The following is a 14302-nucleotide window of genomic DNA, read 5'->3' on the forward strand; positions in this document are numbered from 1 at the left end:
CCAAATGTCTATGATTCTATGTAAACAATACTTTTATTGTTTATTGTTTTATTGAGATGGTTGGATGGCATCACCAACTGGATGGATATGAGTTTGAGCAAGCTCCAAGAGTTGGTGATGGACAGGGAAGCCTGGCGTGCTGCAGTCCATGGGGTCACAAAGAGTCAGACACGACTGAGCCACTGAACTGAACTGAAACAATACTTATTCCCAAGGGGGGTCCTGCATACACAAAGAATGCCATCCATCCTTTTTTTCTCCTTGCTTACATTTACTCAGTAAACATTTATTTCATAGGTCCTATTGGCTCAGTGGTAAAGAATCTGCCTGCCAGTGCAGGAGACACAGGTTGATCCCTGGATGGGAAAGATCCCCGGGAGAAGGAAATGGCAAGCCACTCCAGTATTCTTGCCTGGGAAATCCCATGGACAGAGGAGCGTGGCGGGCTACAATCCATGGGGTCGCAAAGAGTCAGACAGACTGAGTGACTAAACAACAACAAATGAAGATAAATCTAATCAATCAAAACTATGGCATGTGCGCTAAGTCGCTTTAGTTGTATTTGACTCTTTGAGACCCCATGGACTGTAGCCTGCCAGGCTCCCCTGTCCATGGAATTCTCTAGGCAAGAATACTGGAGTGGGCTGCCATTTCCTTCTCAAGGGCTTTTCCTACCCAGGGATTGAACCCACGTCTCTTATGTCGCCACACTGGCAGGTGGGTTCTTTACCAACTAGCACCACCTAGGAAGTCCCCCAAAGTATGGCAGATTCTGAACTTTTAGCAGGCTTATATTTGAAGTTTTCTTTATTTTTAGTCATTTTTCTATTGAAATGCAATTCACATAGCATAAAATTTGCTCTTAAAGTGTATAATTTCGTGATTTTGAATATATTTAGTTATGCGACCATCATCACTATCTGATTCCAGAACATTTTCATCATTTTCAATAACAAACTCTATAATCATTAGCAGTCACTCCTCACCCACCCCCTTAGCCCCAAGCCACCACTAATCTAATTTCTGTCTCTATGAATTTGCCTATTCTGGACATTTCATATAAATAGAAGCATGTAATATGTAGCCTTTGGGTTTGGCTTCTTAAACTTAACATTTGTAGGGTTCAACCAAGTTGCCACATGTATTAGTACTTCATTCCTTTTTATAGTTGAATAATCTTCCACTGTATGGATAAGACCACATTATGCTTATCCATTCATACATTGATGGGCATTTTGGATTGTTTCCACTTCTTGGCTCTTAAGAATAATGCTGCTGAGACATTCGTGTACAATTTTTTGTGTAAACACATCTGTTCATTTCTCTTGTGTGTATGTCTAGGAGTAGAATTTCTTGGCTAAACTTTTTGAGGAACTAATACCCTTTTCCAAAGTGGCTGTACTATTTTACATTCCTATTATGAGGGTTCTAATTTCTCCAAATCCTTACTGACTGTTGTTATATATGTATGGTAGGTGGTAGTTCAAGATTTTAATTTGCATTTCCCTAATGACTAGTCATGTTTAGCATCTCTTCATATCCTTATCGGGGCGATTTGTATATCTTCTTTGGAGAAATATCTATTCAAATACTTTGCTCATTTTAAAATTGGGTTATGTGCGCGCTTCGGCAGCACATATACTAAAATTGGAACGATACAGAGAAGATTAGCATGGCCCCTGCGCAAGGATGACACGCAAATTTGTGAAGCGTTTCATATTTTTGTGCACTGGGAAGACCCAGAGGGATCGGGTAGAGAAGGAGGTGGGAGGGGGGATCGGGATGGGGAATACATGTAAATCCATGGCTGATTCATGTCAATGTATGGCAAAAACCACTACAATATTGTAAAGTAATTAGCCTCCAACTAACAAAAAAAAAATGGAAAAAAAAATAAAATTGGGTTATGTGTCTTTTTACTGGTGGTCTTTATAAGAAGTCTTATATTTGATAAGGAACACTAGTCCTTTATCTGATATATATATTTGTAAATATTTTCTCCTATTATGTGGCTTGTCTTTTCACCTTCTTGATCGTGTCCCTTGAAGCACATATGTTTTTGACAGTCATATTTTTATAATACAAAATAATACACACTAACACATAACACTTAAGAGTTTTCTAGACTAAAAAAGTGATTCATACCCGTTATAAGAAAAACTTAGAAAAATATAAAAAAGAATAAAGAAAAATAACAATTGCTTATGGCTGTGTCCTAGATTGGGCCTTCTGTGGTGGCTCAGTAGTAAAGAATCTGCCTGAAAACGTCAGAGACACGGGTTTGATCCCAGGGTCAGGAATATTCCCTGGAGAAGGAAATGGCAACCCACTCCAGTATTCTTGCCTGGGAAATCCTGTGAACAGAGGAGCCTGGTGGGCCACAGTCCATGGGGTCGCAAAAGAGTCGGACACAACTTAGTGTCTAAACAATAATAACTATCCTAACTATAGCCACTGTTAAGATCATAGCAAATTTCCTTCAGGGCCTTTCTAACACTCATTATTTATTTATTTGATATCACCCTCAATAGCATCATGTGGCCCCACGCTCTATACTTGTGGTCATATTGAGAACTAACTGTCTTACTGGCAGCATCTCCATGTTCAGAACCTTCTCTCCCTCCTTTTCCATCAAAACCAATTTGTCCTGTGCCCATTCCCTCAGGATTCAGTTAAGGTAATCTAGTGTATTGATAATGAACATGACGATTATGCACACTTGGCAGTTAAGGAACATCTGCTCTAGTTCTGAGATATATTCTATCAGGCCACTTACATTGTGGCCTTTCATGTAATGGTCATCTGCCATATACTAAGAACTATGTGCAAGTACCAGCAGCCAACTCTAACCTCCCTGAGCCTCAAGCTGCTTGTCTAGACAATGGGAGAATACCTACTGTGCCTGCTTCACCAAGCTACAGTGAGGATCAAACCTCACAGAATGAGTTGGGTCAGAATGAACCCTGGATATGCTGCAGGTAAGAATCTGGCACCTTAAGTGTTCCATACACTCAGGCCCAAATAATGTACACGACAGCAAGGAGAGATATCAGGAGAGAATAAGGAAGACATGGGAGGTCACCAGAGCTTGTTAAGACTTTGGTAAGGTCACCAAAGTTTACCAAATCTTAGGGGCAGGTAGAGTTGGGACAGGCTCCGAAAGTAACTTTTTTTTTCCCCTTCAGTTTTATTTATTTATTTATTTTTACTTTACAATAATGTAACGGTTTTGCCATACATTGACATGAATTCGCCATGGGTGCACATGTGTTCCCCATCCTGAACCCCCCTCCCTCCTCCCTCCCCATCCCATCCCTCTGAGTCATCCCAGTGCACCAGTCCTGAGCACCCTTTCTCATGCATCGAACCTGGACTGGCGATTCATTTCACATATGATAATTTACATGTTTCAATGCCATTCTTCCATATCATCCCACCCTTGCCCTCTCCCACAGAGTCCAAAAGACTGTTCAATACATCTGTGTCTCTTTTGCTGTCTCGCATACAGGGTTATCGTTACCATCTTTCTAAATTCCATATATATGCATTAGTATACTGTATTGGTGTTTTTCTTTCTGGCTTACTTCACTCTGTATAATAGGCTCCAGTTTCATCTACCTCATTAGAACTGATTCAGATGTATTCTTTCTAATGCCTGATTAATATTCCATTGTGTATATGTACCACAGCTTTCTTATCCATTCATCTGCTGATGGACATCTAGGATGCTTCCATGTTCTGGCTATTATAAACAGTGCTGCGATGAACATTGGGGTACACGTGTCTCTTTCAATTTTGGTTTCCTCGGTGTGTACGCCCAGCAATGGGATTGCTGGGTCATATGGCAGTTCTATTTCCAGTTTTTTAAGGAATCTCCACACTGTTCTCCATAGTGGCTGTACTAGTTTGCATTCCCACCAACAGTGTAAGAGGGTTCCCTTTTCTCCACACCCTCTCCGGCAGTTATTGCTTGTAGACTTTTGGATAGCAGCCATTCTGACTGGCGTGAAATGGTACCTCATTGTGGTTTTGATTTGCATTTCTCTGATAATGAGTGATGTTGAGCATCTTTTCATGTGTTTGTTAGCCATCTGTATGTCTTCTTTGGAGAAATGTTTGTTTAGTTCTTTGGACCACTTTTTGATTGGGTTGTTTATTTTTCTGGAATTGAGCTGCAGGAGTTGCTTGTATATTTTTGAGATTAATTCTTTGTCCATCGCTTCGTTTGCTATTATTTTCTCCCATTCTGAAGGTTGTCTTTTCACCTTGCTTATAGTTTTCTTTGTTGTGCAGAAGCTTTTAATTTTAATTAGGTCCCATTTGTTTATTTTTGCTTTTATTACCAATATTCTGGGAGGTGGGTTATAGAGGATCCTGCTGTGGTTTATGTTGGAGAGTGTTTTGCCTATGGAAGTAATTTCTTAATATTCACCTTCATCTCCCCCAACTTCAATTTTTTTTACAGTGGGTGTATACCATAGTTAGCATTAAGATTTTTTTTTAAGTTTTTGTCATTCTCAAATCTTTTACAGAGATGTGAAGGAGGGTTTTTTGCTGTCCATGCCAGAGTGTTAAAAGTCAAAGTGGCAAGAAGGTTTGTGTGTGCATGTGTGTGCGTGTGTGTGTGTAAGAGAGAGAATGCATGCACAGACCTGAGCACAAGTGAGTCTCCCTCAAAGGGCAGGTGAGCTGTGGGGCAGGGGACTGTACCACTAAGAGAGTGGATTCACCACCTGCAGATACTTTGCCAGTGTCAATCTTGGAAGCTTCGTAAGGGAAGCTGTGTGTTCCCTCGCCCTTGCCCAAGGTCTGACTGCCGCTAAGGAATCTTCTTTTTAAGGAACATTTATTAATATTACAAAACCCTAGTCTCTGACTCACAACCTGGAAGACTTATCTTCTGCCAGTGGCTCTGTGGTTTCCTCTTCCAAAAGAGAGCTTCAGCTTCTGTGACTGGAGAAAGCTAAAATAGAGAAGCAGAAGGGAATGGCCCATACAGCTGGCTTCTGCTTCTTTCTATATCCCAAGGCTCATAACTTACATTTCACTAGTTGGTTTGTTGCTTAGTTGGAAGCATTACAAAGCTTATGAAATGAATGTAAAATAATCTAATTGCCAACTGTCATCAGAAAACACATAAGGCAATGATTATCTAAATCTAGAAAGAAAAGAAGGTCTCATTTATTTCAAGCTGTAATGGTTCCCGGAAATGACTGCTTGAAAGGTAAAGAACTCATCATCAACTCACTTGCTTTCGTTATTTTACAAAGCAAGTTAGGGTTCAGTTTGCAATAGGCTGAAGCCCTTTGTGAATGTTTTATATGTTGCAGAAGGACTTAACCCTAGTTCAGGAAATTTAAGCTAACAGCAATCTGTATTTATGATGATGATCATTATATCATTGTTACTATTATAAAATATTTACAGAGCATTCAAAGGTGTATGATATTCTCCTAGGATGCTAAGTGGAGGGATTATGTGTACAAGCCTATCCCTACAGAACCACTATATTTAGAACAATTATTTATTTAACAGATATTTACTGAGGGCCTACTGTACCCAAAGGATTGTGTTAATTTTTATAAAAGACACAAAGATGAAGAATCCCAAGAGACTACCTGACATTTTGGGGTGTTAACACATACACTATAACACATTAACTGTAATATAATAGACTTTGGCTTGAAAGATATAAGTATTCATAATGTAGGTATTATAGCTACTATAATACTTATACTTTATTTATAATATATAATACTTATAGCAATATAGCATTATTATATTTAAAAATTTTAGTAATTGATAGCACTTATTAAGAACTTGCTTGTCAACATACAGATGGCTAATAAACTCAAGAAAAGATGCTCAACATTGCTCATTATTAGAGAAATGCAGTTCAAAACTACAATGAAGTATCACCTCATACCAGTCAGAATGGCCATCAACAAAAAACCTACAAACAATAAATGCTGGATAGGGTGTGGAAAAAAGGGAACCCTCTTGCACTGTTGGTCAGAATGCAAACTGACACAGCCACCATGGAGAACAGTATGGAAATTCCTTAAAAAAAACTAGGAATTAAACTATCATATGAGCCAACAATCCCACTACTGGGCATATACCCTGAGGAAACCATAATCAAAAAAGGGACATGTACCCCAATGTTCACTGCAGCACTATTTACAATAACTAGGACATGGAAGCAACCTAGATGCCCATTGACAGGTGAATGGATAAAGAAGTTGTGCTATATATATATATATATATATATATACATATATATATATATATATATATATATATATACACACACACACACACACACAATAGACTATTACTCGGTCATAAAAAGGAACACATTTGAGTCAGTACTAATGAACTGGATTAAACTAGAGCCTATTATACAGAGTGAAGTAAGTCAGAAAGAGAAAGACAAATCATATAATAACGCATAGAAATGGAATCTAGAAAGATGGTACTGATGAACCTATCTGCAAGGCAGCAGTGGAGATGCAGACATAAAGGAATGGATTTATGGACGGAGGTGGGGAGAAAGAACTGAGAGAGTAGTACTGAAACATACGTATTACCATGTGTAAAATTATTATGTTAGTGCAAAAGTAATTTTGATTTTGCATTGTTGAACATTGCAATTTGATATTAGAATACATTCTTCAAAGATGCGGTTATGTTATTAAAAAAAAGAACTTGTTTCTCCTGTGAGATAGACGTGATTATTATTCACAATTTACAGAAATGAAGATGGAACTTTAGAGAGGTTCAGATATCTGCAGGAAACCACCACAGAGGCAGGACTCTAACCCAGGTTGCAGGAGTGCAGAGCCAGGTCTCAGCAGTGATTATTCCAGCTAGGACAGCACGTGCATTACATTGTTTTGTTTTGCTTTTGCAACCATGTTAGCGATAAACTTTGAGTTGAGTCACTGAAGCCTTTTCTTCTTTGGCAAGGAAACCCTGACCCAGTGACCTTTTGACCTTGACCTCACAGCACCATTCTCTAACCCTGGAGTTTTCAGACAACTGAGCTCTCTTTTGAGCCTTGGAGACTTCTCATCAGACAGACTTTTAATGGGAGATAAAAATGAAGTTTCCGTGAGTGAAGCTGACAGGGAGGGGAGACTTGCATGAGTGGTAGGGGCATTGGTGAGGGGAAAGAAGGGAGGAGGCTGCCCCACATTCAACTGAAGATAATCACAGCTGAATCTTAATCAGGAGAGCTGATGTCAACACAACCTCAGTCTCATCTTTAAAGAAGTGTTAAGTTTCCCCCTCCTCCCACTGGGAAGGCTGCATCTCAAGCCTCATCAGGTTCCTGCACATTAACTAGACTGACGGTCATGAGCCTGATGAGGTTTTAAAAGTAATCCGGTTTAACGTTTCTCGATATATTAAGTGTGGTTCCCTTCGATCACAAATTATTTTTTAAATGTTAAAGATGGCTTGCCTACCTGGAGGTCCTCAAAACCCTGTAAGGAATGTGGGTGAAGTTAGAGCTTGAGGACCAGAAGCAACCAAGTTGAAGAAATGATGACTCCCCACTTACAGGATCTGGTTACGTAAGAGCCTTTTAATGAATGGTGTATTCAAAAGGAGACCTGGAACGTGTAACATCGTGCTGGATTTCAACAAAGAAGGGCTTAGTCAACTTCACAGTTGTAGAGCCTGACAAAGCACAGCCAAAGAAGGGGAGGAGAATGGTTAAAGTGAAGGAGGCGGACACAGAGTCTGGGGACAATGGCTTTCGTTCAGGAGGATCCTCTCTGAAATTCTGCTTTGAGACATGGAGAGAAGGTTTTATTGTCTCCTGTCATTCCTATACTTCAGTAGGAAAAACATCTAGTTCTAGAAAGCTACTATTATTGTCTTCACAAACAGGTTCACTTAGCTCCTTTGCACTCACCATCATGCTGCTGCTGCTGCTAAGTCACTTCAGTCGTGTCCGACTCTGTGCGACCCCATAGACGGCAGCCCACCAGGCTCCGCTGTCCCTGGGATTCTCCAGGCAAGAACACTGGAGTGGGCTGCCATTTCCTCCTCCAATGCATGAAAGTGAAAAGTGAAAGTGAAGTCACTCAGTCCTATCCGACTCAGCGACCCCATGGACTGCAGCCGACCAGGCCCCTCCGTCCATGGGATTTTCCAGGCAAGAGTGCTGGAGTGGGGTGCCAGTGCCTTCTCCAGCTCACCATCATAGGCCAGCACAAAGTGCAGCTCACTTGTTTAGACAGCACTTGTCTTCAAATCTGTCTGTCGTGCGCGTACCTTAGGAGGACTTGCCCCCTCTGTATTGTCTTTTATGTGTCTAAGAGCAGGGACTTAGCCCATTCAGCTCTCAGTCATAGCTTAGCTAACTGGCACCACTTTTATAGTGCCAGATGTTATTTTAACAGTTGAAATGAACTCAAATGTCCTGCAATAGGGGATATTTGAGAGGATGTGACATAGCCACAGGGAGGAATGCTATATAGACAGTAAAAATGCTGAGAATGTTGCAATCTATTGGTATATCTGAAGTGATTTTGAGGGGAAAAATCAAATATAGAGAGAAGTGTATTATTGATAACATGTAAAAAATAAATGCATGTAAACGATCAAGGATCAGTGGTAATCTCTAAAGATCAAAATTGATAGAAAAATGACAAAAATTGGATTAGTTCCAATAAACTCTATATTTTCAAAAGTTAATTAAAACATATATGTATAGGTATATATGTATACATGTGCAAAACAAAACTGCTATACATATATGCATATGTGTATGTTTCAATTAACCTTAAATATAAGAACTTCCCTGGTGGTTCAGGTGGTAAAGAGTCTGCCTACAATGTAGGAGACCCAGGTTCGATCCCTGGGTCAGGAAGATCCCCTGGAGAGGGAAATGGCAACCCACTCCAGTATTCTTGCCTGGGGAATTCCATGGACAGAGGAGCCTGGTGGGCTACAGTTCATGGGGTTGCAAAGAGTCAGACACAACTGAGCGACTAACACTTTCACTTATATAAATATATGTATATATTTTAATTAACTTTTGAATACACAGACATACAGTATTGTATTTGTTGTTTGTTGCTGCATGAACAAATTACCCTAAAACTTGGAAGCTTGGGACAACAAATGTTTATCAACTCACACACCTTCTGAGGGTGAAGAATTTAGGTTTTGCTTAACTGGATGGTTCTGGCTCAGGGTCTCTTGTGAAGTTACAAAATGCCAGGGAGAACTGCTGTCATCTGAACCCTTGGCCAGGTCCACTTCCAAGAAGGCTCTGACTCATATGGTTGTCAGCAAAAGGCCTCAGTTTCTTGTTGTGTGGATGTCATAGGGGGGTGCCTCTCCAAGGGCTGCTCATGACATGGCAGCTGATTTCCCTCAGAACTAGTGATGACTGAGAGAGAGAGAATGACCAATATCACAACTGCAATGACTTTTATCACCTGATCTCAAAAATGGCATGCCATCACTTCTTTCATATTCTTTGGTCCCATAGGCCAGCCCCGGTGCAATGTGAGAGGGACTGTACCGGGGTGTGAGTACTCAGAGACAGGAATCATTAGGGATCATCTTGGAGGCTGGCTGTTACAACTATTAGAAACATTAATAAGATTTTTGTACAAAAGCATGTTTTGGTTATTAAATATACATTTCAAATATACATTGAAATAGGTATTTTGAAATACCTAATCCTCCTAGCGATACTTTTCAAGGAATAATAACAATATTTATTTGGCACATTTTATGTGCTAAGCCACTGTGCTGAGTATTTTACGTGGACCTTCTCCTATAACCCTGAGGATTTAAAAGGAAGCACTTTTAGTTGCCTCATTTCGTAGAGATGGAACTTGAGGCACAGAGAGGTTGAGTAACTTACCCTAGGGGACACATCTAGCAAGTATGGAAACCAGAATGTAAACTCAGATCTATCAGTTAAAGGATATACATCACCACCAAGCTATACTGATTTTCTCTAGTCATAGTTTTGTGAAAGAAATCCTAACCTACTCATGTTTTATAAATTAAGAACCACCATTCTAGGTAAGTAGCTGAGGATTTCCCTGCAGTCAGAGTAAATAAGCTAAGACTCTAAATTGGAAGTTGGGTTCGTGGGGAACTTTATCATGATTAAGACAGTAACAGTTGCCTAGTCCTCTCTCCTCCCCTTTTCCATCTCTCCACTCCAGCCAAACTGGCCTTGTTCTTGGAGCACTCCAGGCGTGCTCCTCCTTCAGGTCCTTTGTGCTTGATGTTCCTCTTCTACTCCCCTAGAGCAGCCTGGCTCCTGCCATCACCTTGTTTTCTCAAATATCACCTTTCCAGAGAGGCCCACTGTTGCCACACTATTTAAAATTGGCCACTCCATCCCATCACTTAGCCCCATCGTCCTTCCCTTGTTCTCCTATGACATGTATCGCCATCTGCAATCTACAGAATTTACTGGTGCAGTATGCTCATATTTCTCTCCTGATCCTAGAATACAAGCTCCTCAAAGACAAGGATGAGTGTTTTGTTCACTGACTCCCACATTGTTCAATGAGGATCTCTAGCACAACAGTGTCTGGTACATAGTATATGTTCAATAATAAATGTGTGTTAGATAAATGAAGAGATAGCAATAGGGGGCACAAAACATGAAGCTGATATCAGAGCAGCTCAGCTGAAAATGTAACGGTCAATTTATTTTCCAGCCATACCTCTTTAAATTTAATTTTGAAATTATCTACAGATTTTGCCCAGATGGTTCTAGAGAAAACTGCTTTCTGTTCATGGACATTTTACATTTATCACCATGTGTGTTTATTTTGTAACTTGAGCAGATGTATTAGAAGTCTCTAGAAACAAAAAAGTTCTAGAAACAGAAGATACTTTTACATAGAACACAAATAAACTAGGTCAGGATTGAAGTATTTCCACTGTCCAAGTGATAACATATCCCTCTGTCTAGTGACCCTATAAAACCTGGAGATCAGGCAAATATTTACCTTACCTTTCACACTAGACAAAGTCAGTTAAGCAAATGACATTTCATAATGAATGCAATGAAAGAACTTCCTTCCTATATTTATTCTGGATAATCTATTAATTTTTAGCATGTTTTGTTCCCCCAGACATAGAGCTATTGTTTGACAGAAGGTCAGCATTCATTCTAACTTTTCCCAGGTCTACATAGGACTATTAACTATAATCTTGGACATTTCAGAATGCCAACTTACTAGTTGCCAGCATATTCAATAAAAGTCTCATTGATACTGAGTTTTGTTTCTTCAAACCAACTAAACATACCAACTATAGTATTAACAGCTAACCTTTATTAGACACTCGCCAGGTGCCAGCCATCCTGCCTATATGATCTCTAACACTTCCAGCAACTCTACAAGAAAGTTACTATAATTACGATGCCCAGCAAAGTTAAGCGATTTGTCAAGATCATGCAATCAGGACAGAAACTCAAACCAAGATTTCTGTCTGATCCCCAAATCTGGGCCAGTTTCAAGGTACTACTCTCTGGCTCTATCAGTTGAAACAGTAGACTTACCTAGTTATCTAGGTAACAACCAAATATTGCAGGGCATTATATTTACACTAAATTTTTTTAATTGTTTGTCTGAAATTCAAATTTAACTGGATGTCTTATATTTTTCTGACCCATGGTCAGATGCATTTTTTATTGTACCACTGGCCCCCCTCTGGATGTCGTGTACTTTTTATTTGCTAAATCTGGCAACATGTGGAAAGAACTTTAGGAATTAAGTTTTGTGCTTCTTAGGAGTGTGTGACAAAATGATTGGGAGGGCTTTTTCAATGTATCTACACAGGTTCTACCCCATGTTGCTAGGATTCTAGAGTGAACTCAGGCCTATTTGTTTATTAAAAACATGTATTGACTGAGTTCCTACCCTGTGCCAGGCACATCTCTAAACTTTGGAAACACAGCAAAGAAACAAAACAAAAACTCTAACTTTGAGGATCTTCCCTGGTGACTCCATAGCTCACCCCTGTTAAGAAACAATGGATCAGGATTTCCCTGGTGGTCCAGTGTTTAAGAATCTGCCTTCCAATGCAGGGGATGCAGGTTTGATCCCTGGTCAGGGAACTAAGATTCCCACATGCCCCGGGGCATCTCTGGAGCCCACGTACCAGAACTAGAGAGAAGCCTGTGCACCACAATGAAAGATCCCACATACTGAAAGACACGGCCAAAAATAAATAAATATTTTTTAAAAAGAAAAGAAGCAATGGGTCAAGCAGCTTCATTTTTGAGACCCAGAACAGTGCCACGATGGCTCAAGATCACTGACAGAGGAGGAGCTGGGGATCGAGTCTCCTCACTCCTAGTCTAGGACTTTTAAAAACTCTCTGCTGACTATCTGTCCTCAATTTTTCCAATACTCCCTTTTCAGTATTCTGTTTTCCCTAAAATTACAATCATCGATAAGCAAGATATGGCCCCAGAAACTACATCATCTTTAAATACTTAATACTTTATAATAAATAAACTTAATAATAAATAATAAAGTTAATAATAAATAAATACTAAATACTTAATACTGCTTGAGACTCACTTGAAACCATAACACCAAGATGATAGGCATCAACAGATATCAGTAATAGAGAACCATGACCCCAAATGAAAGTGGTGTCCTTACAGATGCTTCACTGTCTGTGTGCAGCACTTTTCATAGGCATTGACTTATACATCCTCCCAATAACCCTGGAAATGAGATAGGAAAGATGTCACTGTAACTGTTCATGTATCCAAGTTCAAACAACCCATAAATGGCCAAAAACAGGGCTCAAAATTGGGTTTTTCTTTCTCCAAGTTGGAATAAAATAATCTGAAGGTGAATGAGAACTTGGGCGTGTTTCATTCTTTTTTCTTCCAGCATGAATAGGCAGTAAAGTCTGAAGACATTTACTGTGGCTGGTGAGGCTCTAACCTCTCTGCCCTCTCCAAAGCCTCTTCCTCCCCAGGAGCACTGCCCTCCTCTCATCTCAGGCTCCACATCCCCACCACATAGGACAGTGCAAACATAGACCACTGATGGCAAAAAACAAAAGCAAAACTTCAACTGAAATGCACACAAGTTACCAAGATTCACATGCCAGCGCATCCCCAGATTTGTAGGAATTCATGGAGCAGAATGATTAGTTTAGTACTGAGTTCATAGGGAGTTAGTGGCCTTGCTGGACCATTTCCTTATAAGATAACTATGAAATCATGCTGGGCCACAGAAGAAGAAACATGGAGATGAGAGCTTGGGAAAGTGGGGCCTAGGTTTGATGGGGAAGATGTTGACTCCTTGTCAAATTTGCATGAGTCCCCAAAGTAGGCACACCCTTTTTTAGGGAGTGAAATGCAAATTCCACAAGAATTAGAAAATTAAAACTGGCCGAGGTTACTGACATCTGTGCCTCACTAAGCCTTATGTTCAAGCTGCCTCTTGCAGTGAGGGATCAGTAGCCGGGCATTTAGAACCCAATTCTAAACCACCTCCATCATTTGACAACTGCTCAGACTTGCCCAGGTTAATCGTCCAACTTCCACCGCCATCAGTTCCTCCAAATCACACTGGCACCCTCCAGCAAACCCATACCATTGTTTTCCAATTAGTTACCACTCCCTTTATGCTCTCCAGTGCCCTACTGAGGACTCGCTGATTCTAACAATGGCATTAAAACTTGAAACTTCTGTTACCCTTGAGATCCAAGTCAGTCTTAAGTACTGGAATGCGTGTTTGCTTAGTTGCTTTAGTCATGTCCAACTCTTTGCGACCCCACGGACCGTACGTAGCCTGCCAGGCTCCTGTATCCATGGAATTCTCCAGGCGAGAATACTGGAATGGGTAGCCATGCCCTCCTCTAGGGGATCTTCCTGACTCAGGGATCAAACCCACATCTCCTGCATTGCAGGCAGATTCTTTACCGTGAGCCGGAAGCCCAAGTACTGGTATAGACTTTATTTAAACACAAATGCATCTGAGGTTTCTGCAAAAGCAGCCTCCTAAACCACTCTTTCTGTCTTTAATCCCCACCTATCCTACCAACCATCCTATATGCACACACCTGTTGAATTTTCTAAAAGATCACCTTTATCCTGACATTCTCCTACATAAAAATAAATTCATTCTCCTATGGACTGATGAAAGCTTTCCATGGTACTGCATTACAAATAATAATGCTTATACACCAGATAATCCTTGTCCAATCACATGACAAGTAAGGATCAACTGAGACAATGTGTGTGAAAACATTAAAGAATATAGTATGTTGTTACATTTATATAGCA

At 40.2% G+C, this 14302-nt stretch overlaps 1 non-coding gene across 1 annotated transcript; it reads left to right on the top strand.

Annotated features, from left to right (window-relative positions):
* Positions 1-1617: 1617 nt before the first annotated feature.
* LOC136148826 (U6 spliceosomal RNA) lies at positions 1618-1724 on the top strand. Its single transcript, XR_010659590.1, has one exon. It is a non-coding gene; the product is annotated as a U6 spliceosomal RNA (small nuclear RNA).
* The last annotated feature ends 12578 nt before the right edge of the window (positions 1725-14302 follow it).

The sequence above is a fragment of the Muntiacus reevesi genome, chromosome 17 (assembly GCF_963930625.1).
Source record: "Muntiacus reevesi chromosome 17, mMunRee1.1, whole genome shotgun sequence".
Lineage (NCBI taxonomy): Eukaryota > Metazoa > Chordata > Mammalia > Artiodactyla > Cervidae > Muntiacus > Muntiacus reevesi.